This window comes from Mytilus galloprovincialis, chromosome 4 (genome assembly GCF_965363235.1).
Source record: "Mytilus galloprovincialis chromosome 4, xbMytGall1.hap1.1, whole genome shotgun sequence".
Lineage (NCBI taxonomy): Eukaryota > Metazoa > Mollusca > Bivalvia > Mytilida > Mytilidae > Mytilus > Mytilus galloprovincialis.
Window position 1 is genome coordinate 92,955,287 of NC_134841.1, and position 23,464 is coordinate 92,978,750.

The 23,464-nt window shown below is 35.1% G+C and overlaps 1 long non-coding RNA gene across 2 annotated transcripts; it reads right to left on the reverse strand.

Annotated features, from left to right (window-relative positions):
• Positions 1-13,389: 13,389 nt before the first annotated feature.
• Positions 13,390-22,568, reverse strand: LOC143070844 (uncharacterized). Of its 2 annotated transcripts, none has more exons than XR_012976738.1 (3): positions 22,486-22,568; positions 19,611-19,718; positions 13,390-13,552 (listed from the first exon to the last, which is right to left on the reverse strand). It is a non-coding gene; the product is annotated as an uncharacterized LOC143070844 (long non-coding RNA). The 2 variants fall into 2 exon arrangements; XR_012976737.1 differs by lacking the exon at positions 22,486-22,568 and adding an exon at positions 21,797-21,927.
• Positions 22,569-23,464: the final 896 nt, after the last annotated feature.

Below are 23,464 nucleotides of genomic sequence, written 5' to 3' on the forward strand. Positions count from 1 at the left end.
GTATTGGGATGATTTGGTAAACATTTATCCAACTTACTGGATATTTTATGGAAGATTTTGCCATTTGTATAGAGGAATTATACCTTTTCAAATGAACTTGGGAGAATAATACACTACTTACAGAATTTTTGTCTATTTTAATTTCTGAATTTACAGACACTTGTACCGTGAGCGTACCGTGATCTGTTAAAGGTTTATTTTGTAGTTAATTCCGGTGTCACATTACGGTGTCACTTTGTCTCTTATATAGAGTTGTCTCATTGGCAATCATGCGATATCTTCTTTTTTATAAAATAAAATAAAAACCTGAACGACTTTACATCATAAATTAAAATGCATCCTAGTCGTGATGGAGACAGAGTCAAATGAACAAATGGACTAGATGAAACTGACCGAAAAAAAGAAAGAAAACACCAATTTGATATGATACGAGAAAAGATTATATTTGCTACGGCTTTTTCCATTTGCGCCAATCTGCACTTAATTAGCGCCTATTTTATTTTTTATTTCTTTGCGCCAAATTTATTTTCTTCATTTGCACAAATTAACAGGTAAACACAAGTCATGAGGCATATAAGATGTATAGAATTTATTTATATAATAACAAAAATATTCCTTCTGGCCTTTTGCCACCTGCCACTTGCTCACACGTGACGGGGAGGAGGAGAGGGATTGAAAGCAGGATAAGTTTATTGCAAAAGTTTTAAAACGGTGTACATCACACTTGAAGTAGCACTTTATAAAATAAGATTGTATTATTATTTTTTATTAAAAAAAACTTTTCATGTTATGGTACATTTGCTGCCACGTTGAGAGATCTGATTATCATTTTTACAAGTTAATGCCTGTTTTTTTCTTTATGGCATCGGTTCCATATATGAAAGTAAATGTTCGGGTACCAGAAGTGTGAATAATGATGATACCCATGAGCTCAACATGTGTCTATATACACATTTATCTATATTGTAGCTTGTGTTCATTGAACTGCTGCGTTTGGTTAAAAAATTTAATCTTATCATCTAAATTTATCAGACCTAACCTTTCGAATCAATTTGGCGCCAATTAAAAAATGTCAATGTGCGCAAATGAAAAAAAATATGCTTTTTCAAAATTGGCGTAATTGTCATACGTACATTCACCGATCACATATTACTGGTTAGATTAAAAAATAATATATTATTTAGATTAAGAAGTACTTTAAGAAATTGATTGATTGTTGTTTGCCATCAGTACAGCCGCAAATATTTCAGACAAGTTCAGGGAGAAAACTAAATAATGAATACAATAGGGAATGTTACTGGTCAAATAAATGTCATCGGTCATTCTGAGTGAAGTATAGATACGAAACTTTGGACTGCCGATTGAACATAGTTTGTTTTGATAACAACCGCCGGTATGTATAGACAAATACGGTTGATAGACGGTATATAGGAGCACTATAGTGTAGGTTAACCACAGACGGTAGATATATACAAAAAACTGTTGATAGACGGTATATAGGAGCACTAAATTCTATGTTAACCACCGACAGTAAGTATAAAGTAATACTATTGAAAGACGGTATATAAAGGAGCACTATATTTGACGTTAACCACCGACGGTAGGTATACAGAAATGCTGTTAATAGACGGTATATAGGAGCACTATATTGTATGTTAACCACCGTAGGTAAATTCAGATACTTTTGACAGACGGTATATATGAGCACTATATAATACGGACCATATAATACGTTATATTAACCATCGACGGTAGGTATCAATGAAAACTGTTGATAGACGGTTCATAGGAGCACTTTATTGTATGTTAACCACCGACAGTATGTATAGACACATAATTTTAATAGACAGTATATACATTTTGTAGGAGCACTATATTATACGTTAACCACCGACGGTAGGTATAGACAAATACTGTTGATATACGGTATATAGAAGTACTGTATTGCTTGTTAACCACCGATGGTAGGTATAGACAGGTACTGTTGATATACGGTATATAGGAGTACTATATGTCATGTTAACCACCGACGGTAGGTATAGAAAAATAGTGTTGATAGACGGTATATAGGTGCACTGTATTATATGTTAACCACCGACGGTAGGTAGAGAAAAATAGTATTGACAGACGGTATATAGAAGGACTGTATTGTATGTTAACCACCGACGGTAGGTACAGACAAATACTGTTGTTATACGGTATGTAGGTTTACTATATTGCTTGTTAACCACCGATGGTAGGTATAGAAAAATACTGTTGATATACGGTATATAGGAGTACTATATTGTATGTTACCCACCGACGGTAGGTATAGACAAATACTGTTGATATACGGTATATAGGAGGACTGTATTATATTTTAACCACCGACGGTAGGTATAGACAAATACTGTTGATATATGGTATATAGAAGTACTGTATTGCATGTTAACCACCGACGGTAGGTATAGAAAAATACTGTTGATATACGGTATATAGGAGTACTGTATTGTATGCAAAAAACCGACGGTAGGTAGAGAAAAATAGTGTTGATAGACAGTATATAGGAGGACTGTATTGTATGTTAACCACCGACGGTAGGTATAGAAACATACTGTTGATGGACGGTATATAGAAGGACTGTATTGCATGTTAACCATCGACGGTAGGTACAGACAAATACTGTTGATATACGGTATATAGGAGTACTGTTTTGCTTGTTAACCACCGATGGTAGGTCTAGACAGGTACTGTTGATATACGGTATATCGGAGTACTATATGTCATGTTAACCACCGACGGTAGGTATAGAAAAATAGTGTTGATAGACGGTCTATAGGAGTATTGGATTGTAAGTTAACCACAGACGGTAGGTATAGACAAATACTGTTGATATCCGGTATATAGGTGCACTGTATTATATGTTAACCACCGACGATAGGTAGACAAAAATAGTATTGATAGACGATATATAGAAGGACTGTATTGTATGTTAAACACCGACGGTAGGTATAGACAAATACTGTTGATATACGGTATATAGGAGTACTGTATTATATGTTAACAACCGACGGTAGGTAAAGACAAATACTGTTGATATACGGTATATAGGAGTACTGTATTGCTTGTTTTAAAACCACCAATGGTAGGTATAGAAACATAGTGTTGATAGACGGTATATAGAAGGACTGTATTGTATGTTAACCACCGACGGTAGGTATAGACAAATACTGTTGATAGACGGTATATAGGAGGACTATATTGCATGTTAACCACCGACGGTAGGTAGAGAAAAATAGTATTGATAGACGGTATATAGAAAGACTGTATTGTATGTTAACCACCGACGGTAGGTATAGACAAATACTGTTGATATACGGTATATAAGTGCACTGTATTATATGTTAACCACCGACGGTAGGTAGAGAAAAATAGTATTGATAGACGGTATATAGAAAGACTGTATTGTATGTTAACCACCGACGGTAGGTATAGACAAATACTGTTGATATACGGTATATAGGTGCACTGTATCATATGTTAACCACAGACGGTAGGTAGAGAAAAATAGTATTGATAGACAGTATATAGAAGGACTGTATTGTATGTTAAACACCGACGGTAGGTATAGACAAATACTGTTGATATACGGTATATAGGAGTACTGTATTATATGTTAACAACCGACGGTAGGTAAAGACAAATACTGTTGATATACGGTATTTAGAAGTACTGTATTGCTTGTTTTAAAACCACCAATGGTAGGTAGTAGAAACTTAGTGTTGATAGACGGTATATAGAAGGACTGTATTGTATGTTAACCACCGACGGTAGGTATAGACAAATACTGTTGATAGACGGTATATAGGAGGACTATATTGCATGTTAACCACCGACAGTAGGTAGAGAAAAATAGTATTGATAGACGGTATATAGAAAGACTGTAGTGTATGTTAACCACCGACGGTAGGTATAGACAAATACTGTTGATATACGGTATATAGGTGCACTGTATTATATGTTAACCACCGACGGTAGGTAGAGAAAAATAGTATTGATAGACGGTATATAGAAAGACTGTATTGTATGTTAACCACCGACGGTAGGTATAGACAAATACTGTTGATATACGGTATATAGGTGCACTGTATTATATGTTAACCACCGACGGTAGGTAGAGAAAAATAGTGTTGATAGACAGTATATAGAAGGACTGTATTGTATGTTAAACACCGACGGTAGGTATAGACAAATACTGTTGATATACGGTATATAGGAGTACTGTATTATATGTTAACCACCGACGGTAGGTATAGACAAATACTGTTGATATACGGTATATAGGAGTACTGTATTGCTTGTTAACCACCAATGGTAGGTATAGATACATAGTGTTGATAGACGGTATATAGAAGGACTGTATTGTATGTTAACCACCGACAGTAGGTATAGACAAATACTGTTGATAGACGGTATATAGGAGGACTATATTGCATGTTAACCACCGACGGTAGGTATAGACAAATACTGTTGATATACGGTATATAGGTGGACTGTATTGCATGTTAGCCACCTACGGTAGGTATAGAAACAGGTTAGAAACATAGTGTTGATAGACGGTATATAGGAGCACTATATTGCATGTTAACCACCGATGGTAGGTATAGAAAAATAATGTTGATAGACGGTATATAGGTGCACTGTATTATACGTTAACCACCGACGGTAGGTAGAGAAAAATAGTATTGATAGACGGTATATAGGAGTACTGTATTACTTGTTAACCACCGATGGTAGGTATAGACAGGTACTGTTGATATACGGTATATAGGAGTACTGTATGGCATGTTAACCACCGACGGTAGGTACAGACAAATACTGTTGATAGACGATATATAGGAGTACTGTATGGCATGTTAACCACCAACGGTAGGTATAGACAAATACTGGTGATAGACAGTTTATAGGAGGACTATATTGCATATTAACCACCGACGGTAGGGATAGACAAATACTGTTGATAGACTGTGTATAGGAGCACTATAGTGTATGTTAACTACCAACAGTAGGTATAGACTAAAACTCTTGATAGACAGTATATAGGAGCACTATATTGTATGTTAACCACCAACGGTAGGTATAGACAAATACTGTTGACAGACGGTATATAGGAGCACTATAGTGCATGTTAACTACCGACAGTAAGTATAGACAAATACTGTTGATATACGGTGTATAGGAACACTATATTGTATGTTAACTACCAACAGTAGGTATAGACTAAAACTGTTGATAGACGGTATATAGGAGCACTATATTGTATGTTAACTATCGACAGTAGGTATAGACAAATACTGTTGATAGACGGTATATAGGAGCACTATATTGTATGTTAACTACCTACAGTAGGTATAGACAAATACTGTTGATAGACGGTATATAGGAGCACTATATTGTATGTTAACTACCGACAGTAGGTATAGACACATACTGTTGATAGACGGTATATAGAAGCACTATATTGTATGTTAACTACCGACAGTAGGTATAGACAAATACTGTTGATAGACGGTATATAGGAGTACTATATTGTATGTTAACCAGCGACGATAGGTATAGACAAATACTGTTGATATACGGTGAATAGGAGTACTGTATTGCATGTTAACCACCGACGGTAGGTATAGATAAATACTGTTGGTAGACGGTATATAGGAGCACTATATCGCATGTTAACTACCGACGGTAGGTTTAGAAAAAAAAATGATAATACACGGTATATAGGAGCATTATATTGCATGTTAACCACCGACGGTAGGTATAGATAAATTCTGTTGATAGACGGTATATAGGAGCACTATATTGCATGTTAATCACCGACGGTAGGTATAGACAACTGTCAATAGATTGTGTAATGGAGCACTGTATTGTATGTTAACCACCGACGGTAGGTACAGACAAATACTGTTGATATACGGTGTATATGAGCACTATACTGTATGTTAACTACCGACAGTAGGTATAGACAAATACTGTTGATATACGGTATATAGGAGTACTGTATTGCTTGTTAACCACCAATGGTAGGAATAGAAACATAGTGTTGATAGACGGTATATAGAAGGACTGTATTGTATGTTAACCGCGGACGGTAGGTATAGACAAATACTGTTTATAGACGGTAGATAGGAGGACTATATTGCATGTTAACCACCGACGGTAGGTATAAACAAATACTGTTGATATACGGTATATAGGTGGACTGTTTTGCATGTTACCCACCTACGGTAGGTATAGAAACAGGTTAGAAACATAGTGTTGATAGACAGTATATAGGAACACTATATTGCATGTTAACCACCGATGGTAGGTATAGAAAAATAATGTTGATAGACGGTATATAGGTGCACTGTATTATACGTTAACCACCGACGGTAGGTAGAGAAAAATAGTATTGATAGACGGTATATAGGAGTACTGTATTGCTTGTTAACCACCGATGGATGGTAATAGACAGGTACTGTTGATATACGGTATATAGGAGTACTGTATGGCATGTTAACCACCGACGGTAGGTATAGACAAATACTGTTGATAGACTGTATATAGGAGCACTATATTGTATGTTAACTACCGACGGTAGGTATAGACAAATACTGGTGATAGACGGTATATAGGAGCACTATATTGTATGTTAACTACCGACAGTAGGTATAGACAAATACTGTTGATAGACGGTATATAGGAGCACTATATTGTATGTTAACCACCGACGGTAGGTATAGACAAATACTGTTGATAGACGGTATGTAGGAGCACTATATTGTATGTTAACTACCGACAGTAGGTATAGACAAATACTGTTGATAGACGGTATATAGGAGCACTATATTGTATGTTAACTACCTACAGTAGGTATAGACAAATACTGTTGATAGACGGTATATAGGAGCACTATATTGTATGTTAACTACCGACAGTAGGTATAGACACATACTGTTGATAGACGGTATATAGGAGCACTATATTGTATGTTAACTACCGACAGTAGGTATAGACAAATACTGTTGATAGACGGTATATAGGAGCTCTATATTGTATGTTAACCACCGACGGTAGGTATAGACAAATACTGCTGATATACGGTATATAGGAGTACTGTATTGCAGGTTAACCACCGACAGTAGGTGTAGACAAATACTGTTGGTAGCCGGTAAATAGGAGCACTGTATTGTTATTGGTTGCTGTCTTTGATATTGATTTTACGTTTATCGTTTCAGCATTAATCGGGCTGTTAGTTTTCGTTTTTCGTCACATCTAGTCAGGAATGGGTTTTAATAGCATTTTACATGATTACATATGTGTAACTCATGGCTGATTCACGTTCGTTTGTCTTTGGTAGATAAGTTTCTCATTGGCAATATTTTACAAATATAGCCTTTGTATGAGGTCGATACAAGGATATATTGACCTGAAAGAAGTATATTGACTGAGGACGAAGTCCGAGGTCAATATACTTCTTTGGGTCGATATATCCTGTATTGACCTCATACAAAGGCTATATTTGTTATATTATTAATTTCCGACCATGTTTGTATCAAAATCGTCATTTAGGTTTGTTGGAACTTTATAGATATTACATTGTCTCCTTGACAATAACAACATATTAGTTGTTATTTCATTTACTTTTTTTTTGACATCTTATGTATTTGAAAAGTTTTTTTCGTCAAATAATCGATCACTGATATCATTTGTTTCAAAACGTTAAACAATATCCTGAAATTCATTACATGACGTCACAAAGTATATCGGTGTTTAGATATTCTAAAAATAACCGTGCAATATGCTTTTTGCCGGTCAATATGCTTTTTGCTATCCGCCGTTTTCTCTCTACCTTCGAAAATATAGTTTAACATGTGACTATCCCTATACGAATCAAATTTGTTAAAATATACAAATTAATAATACTACAACATATCTTCTGAATTTTCATTGCATCATCTAAAAATGTAAAATTCGTATATAGAAAATATATACGTATAGATAATATATATATAATATAAAAAAGTAGATGTTGTATGATTGCCAATGAGACAACAGTAGTGTTTGTGGGACAGAATGACCCCCATTAAGGTGGACGTCGGACGCTGACGCCATATTTGAAAGTTGGTGTGGACGCCGACGCCATATTTGGGCCTTAAAGCGGACGCCAAAGTCGACCCTGAAATCAAGACGCAAACTTCGGGTTGGACCATGTTACTCGGACATCGAGACGCCGACGCCATATTTGGGCTTAAATCCTGGACGCTATATCTTAATGTTTGACCAGGCTACCCTCCAGGGTGGATACTATTAGTGACCCTAGAAAGAGTTTTTCAAGACTTGAGACCTGCTACACATCCATGTAGGTGTTTTAAGATTTTTTTTTTCTTTTCTTCTGTTTTTTTTTTCTTTCTTTTTTCATTATTTTTTTTGTATCATTATTTTTCATTTAACCAAATAGGGCTACGAGTTTACTGTCATTCTGAATCGTGTCAGTGGATGAAAAGTTGTTGATAATGTCCTTCATCTCGAGTCCCGACATCTCAATTGTACGTAATAAATGCAATACAGGCCACATGTATCTGAATCATCGGGTTGGATTTGATTGCAAACCACACAGTATTTCGGTCCATTGACGATGAGTACATTTCTGAAATAGCGTTGGTACTTTTCCGGTAATCGTTCTAAGGAGTCGAAAAATTCTGATGGACCCGATGCGGGGAAATGAAATGCAACCGTATGACTCCCCTTTTGATCACAGTTGTCCGTATTGACCACAAACCTTCTAGGCCTGTCGCTCACATATCTAGGCAAGTCTTCTGCACAGCAAACGGTCACGGACAATCCACTCAAAGCATCCTCTACATCTTTCCCGGTCATCGGGAGAGCAATGCCGTTTTTATTCCCACATCCTTGCTGACGTTGGGCTTCTAACCACGTAGGTGAGCAAACACTACTCCGCAATCCTGACAGGCGATGAGATCTTTTCGTATTTCAGCATCCTCTGACGAACTGTGTGTTGTCTCGTCGGCAATATCTTCGTCTGATGAGACCGAACTATCGTTTCAAAAGTATTCGAGAGACGGTCGTCATCCCTCTGTCCGTCTGGTGTCTATCCTTGACCGACCTGCAAGACCTCTGTGTGCAATCTGGAGGCTTCTGGGGTTCTAGCTTTTAGGTCAACAAGAAGGTACCCGAAAGGTGTCCTCGTTGCCTCTTCGAATTTCCGGAGAAAGAAGTCCCCTCGAGAAGGATACATCTGTCGGCCAAGAGTCACGATGGGCTGTCGATCAATGGGGTTATTAAAGAGAACGAGATAATGACAGTTTCGTCTCTGAGTGGGGTCTTTGCCAAAGTATAAATTCTGATTTAAAACGACGACCGATAAATTCCTATGGTGACACCCTTCCGTAAACAAATCATTTATTCTGGAGTCTTTGGCCGATGTCGACATGAGGTCATCTAATAGGATCATGTTTCGAATGTTGGGATCTGCTAAATAATGTAAGGCTGAGATAAATTAGTCATTTGGTCACACCAGTTTTTTGGCGAGGTTCGTTTTGTTCAGTCTTTGATGTTCTTTGTTGTGTTTTGCATACTGTTGTTTGTTTTTTAATCTTTCTCTTTTTTGCCGTGGTTTTGTCAGTTTATTATTGACTTATGTGTTTGAATAAGCCTTTAGTATCTTTCGCCTCTCTCTTCGGTCAATTTGATTATGTGGGACATACAGATTTAGACCCAAACTTGTCTCTGATTGTTTCGTGATTATTGCAGATGTAAATCATACTATAAAATTGAGAATGGAAATGGGGAATGTGTCAAGGAGACAACAACCCGACCATAGAGCAGACAACAGCCGAAGGCCACCGATAGATCTTTAATGTAGCGAGAAACTCCCGCACACGGAGGTGTCCGTCAGCTGGTCCCTAAACAAATATGTATACTAGTTCAGTGATAATGGACGTCATACTAAGCTCCGAATTATACACAAGAAACTAAAATTAACCAGATGCTCCGCAGGGCGTAGCTTTATACGACCGCAGAGGTTGAACCCTGAACGGTTAGGGCAAGTATGGACACAACATTCAAGCTGGATTCAGCTCTAAATTTGGATTGTGATTAAATAGTTGACACAGCATAGGTTTCTGACACAGAATGAATGTGTTCTAATGAACTTAAAATTTTTGTTTCTCTTAGAGCAATTCACTATGCTGTTGAATATTAATCCTCTCAAAAAAATGTTTGAAGAAATTTTCTTTTTTATTTATGAAATTTCAAATGAGAAAAATTGAACCCAATTTTTTTAATCACATCCCCCTTTCCCTTATTCCAAAACTAATCTCAATTAAAATTTCTAATGGAGTTTGCAACAATAACTACTCATTTAAATACATCATAAAATATTAAGATGTAAAAAAACTGCTTGTTATCACTGAATGGTAAAGATTATTTTAATTTATCAGTTGGTAGTAAAAAGTGAATATACATTGTATATTGTATATAACAAAGATTTAAGTTGATTCTGGACAAAGAAAGATAACTCCAATTGAAAAAAAATCTTGCTATTGCACAATATTTTGCAATTAGATATTTCTTGCTTACTATTCTGGACAAAGAAAGATAACTCTAATTAAAAAAAAATTTGATATTTCACAATATTGTGCAATTAGATATTTCTTGCCATTGCGCAATACTGTGCAATTGAAAAGACTTGCTATTGCACAATACTTAATATAATAATTTTAGATCCTGATTTGGACCAACTTGAAAACTGGGCCCATAATAAAAAATCTAAGTACATTTTTGGATTCAGCATATCAAAGAACTTCAAGATTTCAATTTTTGTTAAAATCAGACTAAGTTTAATTTTGGACCCTTTGGACTTTAGTGTAGACCAATTTGAAAACAGGACCAAAAATGAAGAATCTACATACACAGTTAGATTTGGTATATCAAAGAACCCCATTTATTCAATTTTTGATGAAATCAAACAAAGTTTAATTTTGGACCCCGATTTGGACCAACTTGAAAACTGGGCCAATAATCAAGAATCTAAGTACATTTTTAGATTCAGCATATCAAAGAACCTAACTGATTCATTTTTTGTCAAAATCAAACTAAGTTTAATTTTGGACCCTTTGGACCTTAATGTAGACCAATTTGAAAACGGGACCAAAAGTTAAGAATCTACATACACAGTCATGACAGTTAGACTCAGCATATCAAAGAACCCCAATTATTCAATTTTGATGAAATCAAACAAAAGTTTAATTTTGGACCCTTTGGGCCCCTTATTATGTTGGGACCAAAACTCCCAAAATCAAACCCAACCTTTCTTTTATGGTCATAAACCTTGTGTTTAAATTTCATAGATTTCTATTTACTTATACTAACGTTATGGTGCGAAAACCAAGAAAAATGCTTATTTGGGTCCCTTTTTGGCCCCTAATTCCTAAACTGTTGGGACCTAAACTCCCAAAATCAATACCAACCTTCCTTTTGTAGTCATTAACATTGTGTTTAAATTTCATTGATTTCTATTTACTTAAACTAATGTTATTGTGCGAAAACCAAGAATAATGCTTATTTGGGCCCTTTTTTGGCCCCTAATTCCTAAACTGTTAAGACCAAAACTCCCAAAATCAATCCCAACCGTTCTTTTGTGGTCATAAACCTTGTGTCAAAATTTCATAGATTTCTATTAACTTAAACTAAAGTTATAGTGCGAAAACCAAGAAAATGCTTATTTGGGCCCTTTTTGGCCCCTAATTCCTAAAATGTTGGGACCAAAACTCCCAAAATCAATACCAACCTTCCTTTTGTGGTCATAAACCTTGTGTTAAAATTTCATAGATTTCCATTCACTTTTACTAAAGTTAGAGTGCGAAAACTAAAAGTATTCGGACGCCGGACGACGACGACGACGACGACGACGACGCCGACGCCAACGTGATAGCAATATACGACGAAAATTTTTTCAAAATTTGCGGTCGTATAAAAATCATACAAGACTAACAAAGGTCAGAGGCTCCTGACTTGGGACAGGCGCAAAATTGGGGCGGGATTAAACATGTTTTTTGAGATCTCAACCCTCCCCTATACCTGTAGCCAATGTAGAAAAAACAAACGCGAAACAATACGCACAGTAAAACTCAGTTTAAGAGAAGTCCGAGTCCGATGTCAGAATATGAAACAAAAGAAAATAAACAAAATGACAATAATACATAAAAAACAACAGACTACTAGCAGTTATTGACATGCCAGAACCAGACCTCAATTAAACTGATTGAAAGATGATGTCTTCATCATATGAATATCAGGCACAATCCCTCCTGTTAGGGGTTTAGTATTATACCGTCATGAAATATACAACCCTCTTATTTACAATATCATTTGATCAACACCTATTTACAAGGGTATATTTGATATGATTTTTCTCATTGTTGAAGGCTGTATGGTTGCATATAACTGCTTACATCCACTTTATTTGAACTTGAGTGGATACATGTAGGTGTCTCATTGGCAATCATACCACATCTCCGTATTTTTACAGTATTGTATCAGTACTGTTACCTAATAAAAGGACAAAACAAGATAGCAATTTGACAAAACTAAAGACATACATACTTGATTTTACTTCTCTAAAGATATAAACAAAATTTTCATAGTTCGTATCTGAACATGTACACAGCCATGGGAATTTTAAGGGACTATATTTCAGTGTGCATATATTTAGCAGCTAATTTGGATACTTCCTGTTTATCAGACCGGTACCTTAGAAAAGAATTGTGACAATATATCCAATTTTTTCAAAAACCAAAGACTAACGTCACTAGGAGCAGCAGTTACTTGTCATAGATACTCTAGATAGAAAGATAATCTGCCACTTTTATAAAAGGGACTACACATAGTTTTTGAAAGGGTATAATCGGTTTGTGCCGAAATTACTTTCTTTAGTCCAGAAACTCATTTGTGCTAAATGGTAATCTCCACCCACATTTAGGACTGGCAGTTATTTGTAGTTTTTATCAACAGCTTGCACTTTTTCTAAATTATATTTGCTTCTTTTAAGACTGATCATGACCAAAACTGTTTTTTTACCATTGTGGTTTGATTATGGTAGTGTATATCAAACAGCTTTTGGACAACCCTCTTATTTACAATATCATTTGATCAACACCTAGTGGTCTTTGGTGGTATCTCGCATAACATTAATAAGGTCTTTTTTAAAAGGCAACTTGAAATTATTGGTCCCATATTTATGTGCTATTGCAAATGTATGGGTTGCTGATCTGCATATATGATAGCAATATATTCTTATGTTTTCAATGACCCCTTATTTCTTCACTCCACTTTATAAGATAGAAATAAATGTTATTCCATATTTTATTGGTTTTTTAAAAGGTATCATAATTTAGACATAAAGACAAAACTAGGCACAGTGAAAAAAGTCTACTCTGTCCTGTAAAGTTTGAGATGTTTTTGTTGTTCAATCTTTGTCACTTGTATGGAAACACTAAATCTTGATAACCTACAACAGAAATATTATGACTTTTATTTCAATTCAATTGTTGCAGTTATCATGCATGTAATAAAGAAAATGATAAATTAGACCAGATCTCCACATTAATAATATCAAAACTAGAGGCTTCAATGAGACTGTGTCACTCACATGATACTTTTATTTACAATTGATGCATGATACAGAATTTGTCCATGCCAACCGTCAGTGTTTACCATACAATACAGTACTCCTATACACTGTCTATATACAGTATTTGTCGGATTTTGTCCATACCTATCGTCGATGGTTAACATAAAATACAATACTCCTATATACCGTATATCAACAGTATTTGTCTATACCTACCGTCGGTGGTTAACATACAATACAGTCCTCCTATATACCGTCTATCAACAGTATTTGTCTATACCTACCGTCGGTGGTTAACATACAATATAGTGCTCCTATATACCGTCTATCAACAGTATTTGTCTATACCTACCGTCGGTGGATAACATACAATATAGTGCTCCTATATACCGTCTATCAACAGTATTTGTCTATACCTACTGTCGGTAGTTAACATACAATATAGTGCTCCTATATACCGTCTATCAACAGTATTTGTCTATACCTACCGTCGGTGGTTAACATACAATATAGTGCTCCCATATACTGTCTATCAACAGTATTTGCCTATACCTACTGTCGGCAGTTAACATACAATATAGTGCTCCTATATATCGTCTATCAACAGTATTTGTCTATACCTACCGTCGGTGGTTAACATACAATATAGTGCTCCTATATACCGTATATCAACAGTATTTGTCTATACCTACCGTCGGTAGTTAACATACAATATAGTGCTCCTATATACCGTCTATCAACAGTATTTGTCTATACCTACCGTCGCTGGTTAACATACAATATAGTGCTCCTATATACCATCTATCAACAGTATTTGTCTATACCTACCGTCGGAGGTTAACATACAATATAGTGCTCCTATATACCGTCTATCAACAGTATTTCTCTATACCTACTGTCGGTAGTTAACATACAATATAGTGGTCCTATATACCGTCTATCAACAGTATTTGTCTATACCTACCGTGGCTGGTTAACATACAATATAGTGCTCCTATATACCGTCTATCAACAGTATTTGTCTATACCTACTGTCGGTAGTTAACATACAATATAGTGCTCCTATATACCATCTATCAACAGTATTTGTCTATACCTACCGTCGGTGGTTAACATACAATACAGTGCTCCTATATACCGTCTATCAACAGTATTTGTCTATACCTACCGTCGGTGGATAACATACAATATAGTGCTCCTATATACCGTCTATCAACAGTATTTGTCTATACCTACCGTCGGTGGTTAACATACAATATAGTGCTCATATATACCGTTTATCAACAGTATTTGTTTATACCTACTGTCGGTAGTTAACATACAATATAGTGCTGCTATATACCATCTATCAACAGTATTTGTCTATACCTACCATCGGTGGTTAGCATACAATATAGTGCTCCTATATACCGTCTATTAACAGTATTTGTCTATACCTACCATCGGTGGATAACATACAATATAGTGCTCCTATATACCGTCTATCAACAGTATTTGTCTATACCTACCGTCGGTGGTTAACATACAATATAGTGCTCCCATATACTGTCTATCAACAGTATTTGTCTATACCTACTGTCGGTAGTTAACATACAATATAGTGCTCCTATATACCGTCTATCAACAGTATTTGTCTATACCTACCGTCGGTGGTTAACATACAATATAGTGCTCTTATATACCGTCTATCAAGAGTTTTAGTCTATACCTATTGTTGGTAGTTAACATACAATATAGTGCTCCTATATACAGTCTATCAACAGTATTTGTCTATACCTACCGTCGGTGGTTAACACTTAATATAGTCCTCCTATATACTGTCTTTCAACAGTATTTCTCTATACCTACCGTTGGTGGTTAACATGCTATACAGAACTCCTATATACCGTATATCAACAGTACCTGTCTATACCTACCATCGGTGGTTAACAAGCAATACAGTACTCCTATATACCATCTATCAACAGTATTTGTCTATACCTACCGTCGGTGGTTAACATATAATATAGTGCTCCCATATACTGTCTATCAACAGTATTTGTCTATACCTACAGTCGGTACAATATAGTGCTCCTATATACCGTCTATCAACAGTATTTGTCAATACCTACCGTCGGTGGTTAACATACAATATAGTGCTCCTTTATACCGTCTATCAACAGTATTTGTCTATACCTACTGTCGGTGGATAACATACAATATAGTGCTCCTATATACCGTCTATCAACAGTATTTGTCTATACCTACTGTCGGTAGTTAACATACAATATAGTGCTCCTATATACCGTCTATCAACAGTATTTGTCTATACCTACCGTCGGTGGTTAACATACAATATAGTGCTCCCATATACTGTCTATCAACAGTATTTGCCTATACCTACTGTCGGCAGTTAACATACAATATAGTGCTCCTATATATCGTCTATCAACAGTATTTGTCTTTACTTACCGTCGGTGGTTAACATACAATATAGTGCTCCTATATACCGTCTATCAACAGTATTTGTCTATACCTACCGTCGCTGGTTAACATACAATATAGTGCTCCTATATACCATCTATCAACAGTATTTGTCTATACCTACCGTCGGAGGTTAACATACAATATAGTGCTCCTATATACCGTCTATCAACAGTATTTCTCTATACCTACTGTCGGTAGTTAACATACAATATAGTGGTCCTATATACCGTCTATCAACAGTATTTGTCTATACCTACCGTGGCTGGTTAACATACAATATAGTGCTCCTATATACCGGCTATCAACAGTATTTGTCTATACCTACTGTCGGTAGTTAACATACAATATAGTGCTCCTATATACCATCTATCAACAGTATTTGTCTATACCTACCGTCGGTGGTTAACATACAATATAGTGCTCCTATATACCGTCTATCAACAGTATTTGTCTATACCTACCGTCGGTGGATAACATACAATATAGTGCTCCTATATACCGTCTATCAACAGTATTTGTCTATACCTACCGTCGGTGGTTAACATACAATATAGTGCTCCTATATACCGTCTATCAACAGTATTTGTCTATACCTACTGTCGGTAGTTAACATACAATATAGTGCTGCTATATACCATCTATCAACAGTATTTGTCTATACCTACCGTCGGTGGTTAGCATACAATATAGTGCTCCTATATACCGTCTATTAACAGTATTTGTCTATACCTACCGTCGGTGGATAACATACAATATAGTGCTCCTATATACCGTCTATCAACAGTATTTGTCTATACCTACCGTCGGTGGTTAACATACAATATAGTGCTCCCATATACTGTCTATCAACAGTATTTGTCTATACCTACTGTCGGTAGTTAACATACAATATAGTGCTCCTATATACCGTCTATCAACAGTATTTGTCTATACCTACCGTCGGTGGTTAACATACAATATAGTGCTCTTATATACCGTCTATCAAGAGTTTTAGTCTATACCTACTGTTGGTAGTTAACATACAATATAGTGCTCCTATATACAGTCTATCAACAGTATTTGTCTATACCTACCGTCGGTGGTTAACATTTAATATAGTCCTATATACTGTCTTTCAACAGTATTTGTCTATACCTACCGTTGGTGGTTAACATGCCATACAGAACTCCTATATACCGTATATCAACAGTACCTGTCTATACCTACCATCGGTGGTTAACAAGCAATACAGTACTCCTATATACCATCTATCAACAGTATTTGTCTATACCTACCATCGGTGGTTAACATATAATATAGTGCTCCCATATACTGTCTATCAACAGTATTTGTCTATACCTACAGTCGGTAGTTAACATACAATATAGTGCTCCTATATACCGTCTATCAACAGTATTTGTCAATACCTACCGTCGGTGGTTAACATATGATACAATATAGTGCTCCTTTATACCGTCTATCAACAGTATTTGTCTATACCTACTGTCGGTAGTTAACATAGAATATAGTGCTCCTATATACTGTCTATCAACAGTATTTGTCTATACCTACTGTCGGTAGTTAACATACAATATAGTGCTCCTATATACCATCTATCAACAGTATTTGTCTATACCTACCGTCGGTGGTTAACATACAATATAGTGCTCCGATATACCGTCTATCAACAGTATTTGTCTACACCTACTGTCGGTAGTTAACATACAATATAGTGCTCCTATATACCGTCTATCAACAGTATTTGTCTATACCTACCGTCGCTGGTTAACATACAATATAGTGTCCCTATATACCGTCAATCAACAGTATTTGTCTTTACCTACTGTCGGTAGTTAACATACAATATAGTGCTCCTATATACCGTCTATCAACAGTATTTGTCTATACCTACCGTCGGTGGTTAACATACAATATAGTGCTCCTATATACCGTCTATCAACAGTATTTGTCTATACCTACTGTCGGTAGTTAACATACAATATAGTGCTCCTATATACCGTCTATCGACAGTATTTGTCTATACCTACCGTCTGTAGTTAACATACAATATAGTGCTCCTATATACCATCTATCAACAGTATTTGTCTATACCTACCGTCAGTGGTTAACATAGAATATAGTGCTCCTATATACCGTCTAACAACAGTATTTGTTTATACCGACCGTCGGTGGTTAACATACAATATAGTGCTCCTATATACCGTCTATCACCAGTATTTGTCTATACCTACCGTCGGTGGTTAACATGAGATATAGTGCTCCTATATACCGTCTATCAACAGTAATTGGCTATACCTACCGTCAGTGGTTAACATGGAATATAGTGCTCCTATATACCGTTTATCAACAATATTTGTTGATACCTACTGTCGGAGGTTAACATAGAATATAGTGCTCCTATATACCGAGAGGGATAACGGATCTGCATCTAGAATTTATCATGCTGCCCTTTTTTTTGGATTTTTAAAATTCTTGTTATCCCTTAATTTTTACATTCATCCCAAATAATACAACAGTAGTCAACTAGGGGTAGAATACCCATTGTATTATGTTTCCTTGCAGTTATATAAAAAAAAATGTATTTAAGAAAGATGGTATATTCTGGATGATATATTAGCACAACCTTGGTCAATTTGATTTCTCCAGTTACTTAGTGGGCTGTCAATTTTGAAACTAATATTTTTTCACATGAAGAATTTTGTAATACTTTAATGTATTATCAAGTTCGGTTGAAAAGTCTGAATAGTTTTTGCTTTGTTCCAGTAATCAAACATTTCGTTTCATTTGCATCTATGAACATGTTATTCATTTTACACCACTCTTCAACCCAGTCCCTGTATAAATCTTCTTGAACATCATCATTTATATTTTCTAGATGTTTCCCCCTGATTTATGAATAGTGGTGTCATCAGCATATACAACGATATAGGTCTGTTTCACAATTTTTAATGCATAAGGGAAGGTCATTTATAAATAGCACAAACAATAGAGGACAAGGTATAGAACATTGGGGAACACCAAATTTTACATGTTGTTGTTCAGAGTTAACATTACAAATGACTTAAAAAAACTAACAGTAGTCTCACTAAATCCATAAATGTCGAGCTTTAAACAAAGAAAGTCATATTCTACCAAATCAAAAGCTTTTTTTTTTAAATCTTAATAAAATTGCTAGGTTTAAATTACCATCATTCATTTCTTGCAACCATGTGTCAATGATATTAAATAAATGTCAAGCTCAATCCAGTATATATTTCAAGTTAAGGACAAATGATAATGCTATTAAAAATACCAAATCATAACCAGTGCCTTTCTCTTTTTCTATTTACAGTATATGACTAGGTAATAATGATTACCCTTTTCAACTATTTTCATACTTTTTTGTTTCCTCTGCTTTTGTATCAAGGGCATAATTGTTTATGGCAAACTAAGCATCTGCATATTCAAACTTTTCCTAACTATACTCTACCTCAAATTCTGGAAACTGCAGAATTTTTGTCATAGCAGTCTTATGGTAGCTGAACTATTTCTATTTTTTGTAGATCTGGATTAATAAGTCTTTTGTCACATTCTGGGGCTATAGAAAAAAAACATTACAGAATTATCAAAATTATGTGTGTATAATGTTTGTGTACAGTCATTCAACTAAAAAAGGACAAAAATTATTTGTTTGTGTATAAATAAATAATTGTGATTTTAATGTCTTAATATTATAAAAAAAACTTCAAAAGATTAAATTTAAATTATAATCTAAACATGAAAGAGCACATATAAATCATCCTTTTACTCAGATTTATATCTAAAACCAGTTATAACTAGCTATAATATCTTTGACTTCACAAATATCATCATCTAATTTTACAAATCAGTATTTATTTGGTGGCACTTCCTGCACACTAAGTATGTTATGCCTTAGGTTTAATTTTGATGCAATCACATTTCAGAAGGTACATGTCTTGAACTGTTTTAATGAATAAATTACAGTTTTAAACTCAGTTTAGGCTGCCCTGAGGTCAATAGTCTTAAACAATGTCATCAAACTATCAGTTTTACTGTAATATATTGATATTGTGACATTTATGGGAAAGAGCATATGAGTTAGTCATATTGGTCAATACAATGGAAAGTTTATAGCTGAGACTACTATAACACTATGTGTTATACTAGTAGTCTCAGTTTATAACTATGTTATGTGAATTATATACATGACATAATAATTAAATCATTTAAAAAACTATTCCAAAGATGTCTCTCAAATCATGTTTACATTTTTTTAGAGAAGAGTCTGTCTGAAATATATTCAGGGGTAGTCCAAATAATTATGACTTCTTAAAAAGCTATATTATGGGGAAAGGGGGGGGGGTCCTATTAATGGCTTTTTGTCGAGCCTTCGACTTTAGTCGAAAAAGCGAGACTAAGCGATCCTACATTCCGTCGTCGTCGGCGTCGTCGGCGGCGTCAACAAATATTCACTCTGTGGTTAAAGTTTTTGAAATTTTAATAACTTTCTTAAACTATACTGGATTTCTACCAAACTTTGACAGAAGCTTGTTTATGATCATAAGGTAGTATCCAAAAGTAAATTTTGTAAAAATAAAATTCCATTTTTTCCGTATTTTACTATAAATGGACTTAGTTTTTTCTGCGAGGAAACAAAACATTCACTCTGTAGTTAAAGTTTTTAGAATTTTAATAACTTTCTCAAACTATCCTGGGTTTGTACTAAACTTGCACAGAAGCTTGTTTATGATCATAAGATAATATCCAGAAGTAAATTTTGAAAAAATAAAATTCCATTTTTTCCATATTTTACTTATAAATGGACTTAGTTTTTTCTGCGGAGAAACATTACATTCACTCTGTGGTTAAAGTTTTTAGAACTTTCTTAAACTATCCTGGGTTTGTACCAAATTTGGACAGAAGCTTGTTTATGATCATAAGATAGTATCCAGAAGTAAATTTTGTAAATAAATAAATCCATTTTTTCCATATTTTACTTTTAAATGGACTTAGTTTTTCTCCAGGGAACCATTACATTCACTCTGTGGTTAAAGTTTTAAAAATTTTAATAACTTTCTTAAACTATCCTGGGTTTGTACCAAACTTGGACAGAAGCTTATTTATGATCATAATATTGTATCCAGAAGTAAAGTTTGTAAAAAGATTACTCAGTTTTTTCTGTAATTTACTTTTAAATGGACTTAGATTTTCTTGCAATCATAAAATAGTACATGTAACAAGAGGAATATTTATATTGATTTTTTCCCTCATTGTTGTTGAGTCTGCAATTTACAGCAAAAATAGGCGAGACACTGGGTTCCGCGGAACCCTTACAAATTTTTCATACAGGAGGAAGACGTCAAGCAATAAAAAAACCCAACAAAACAAAATAAAGTAATAGCCTGTCAAGACGTCATTATATCATAATAATTTAGTCTAATTTTGGGATAATACATTTATCTTCCTTTGATGTCGGGGAGGGGATAAGTTTTGACGATTAATTATTCTTGAAACTAACAATAATTATTTCTTATTGTTACTTTGTTCAGCGAGCGCGATGTGTGGTTCTCGAGTTATTTAAAAAAAAAAGGGGGGGGGGGTTGTTACTATATCAAATTTACCCAGTTTGGAGACAATAAATATTTAAAATCTAACCATAAACTCCAATGTTCCTGCTTTTTTGAGCAGAACAAACACGAGGACATTCTCGTTTCTGTTATAATCAATAGTTAACTCATTTCTTCTTCCAGGTTATTTCTTAATCAATTATGATTATCAGCTGTCTATCTATTTGAAACTTTGAAACTTTGAAACTTTTTATTTCTCAAGACCCCATCAGGGGTATGTGTAAACTGGACCCCTGTTGTGTTCACTTATCGCTACACTGACAACAGGTATGGCCTAAATCCCGTGGTCAGAATTCTGACCACGGGATTTGATAATTCGACGAGACTAGTGCATCATGTGCTATGTTTATTATGTGTTATACTGATAGGAAATAAAACAAGAAATTAGCACATTTATAACCCTACTGAGTTCTTAAGGGAATAAAAGATACCGGCTCAGTTTGTCAAGAACATGTTAACACTCTTGTTTGTCATTTATCTGCGCTACTACCATGGGGTTAATTAACAGATACTTATTTATTTTGCGGCATCACAGTAATTAACATTTGAGGTCAATTTCCTATCACTATAATTGGTCAATTTTATTAGCGAATCGTTGAATTTGTAAAATTCGTCCAATTAATGCCAATGTGACAATGGCACCAACCCGTTCCTTCGGTGCAAAGCTATAGATAGAACGGCGGACCAGTTTAGGGTATGTGAATAACAAACATTTACCATGTTTATGTTAAACTGGTCCGTAATTCCATCGTAGTGTATCGATAAGTGAACACAACAGGGATCCAGTTTATTTACGGGTAACAACAAGGATAAAACAGGGTACACAGTTCCGTAATTTCGTATACTTTTCTTATCTTCATACTAAAGAGCTCCAAAAGTAGGTGTGCTTAGGTGCACTGGGCGGGTCTAAAAACCGACTCTCGGTGGTTAACGTCTCTCGATGGTTAACTTTAAGTGCCTACCATTTAAAAGACCACGACATGAAAAATTGGAAATAAATTACCTGAGAAAACTAATAATCACAGACATAAATGAACGACAACCATGGAAACTGCAGGCTCCCGACTTGGGACAGGCACGTAAGGTATTTGGCAGGGTTTATCATATTTGAATGCGCCGACCTTCCCCTAACCAGGGACAGTGCTTTTTGATCTTTGTCTCCATTCAAAAATTGTCTTCTGTGTGTTTAATGTGTTTTCCTAAAGTCCAGTGGATTCCCTTACTATCATGGGTACCAATTTTCGTGGACTGTTGAAAACTTGCATTTTCGTGGATATTTGATTTTGTGGTTTTGCAAAAGTCTTCATAGACCCTTAACGAAAATATGTAATTCGTTGAATATTTAATTTCTTGGTTTACCTGTACCCACGAATTTGAAATTCAAGGAATTTGGTATCCGACGAATAATAATGAATCCACAGTGTCTATGGAAATAATGTGCATGTAGTGTATGAATGTTCTGTGTAGATATCACAAAAATACTGAACTCCGAGGAAAATTCAAAACAAAAAGACCCTAATCAAACACATTTTTCGTCGTTCAACTCGTTAAATGTTTTTCGGATTTCAATCTGATTAAAATACAGATCACGTGTCTAAGCTTGGAACACAGGTGTTTTTGGTCAGAATGCCTGGATTTCTGCTTTTCATATTCCTTTTGAATACATTTAAAAAACAAACTATATATTTACGCTTAC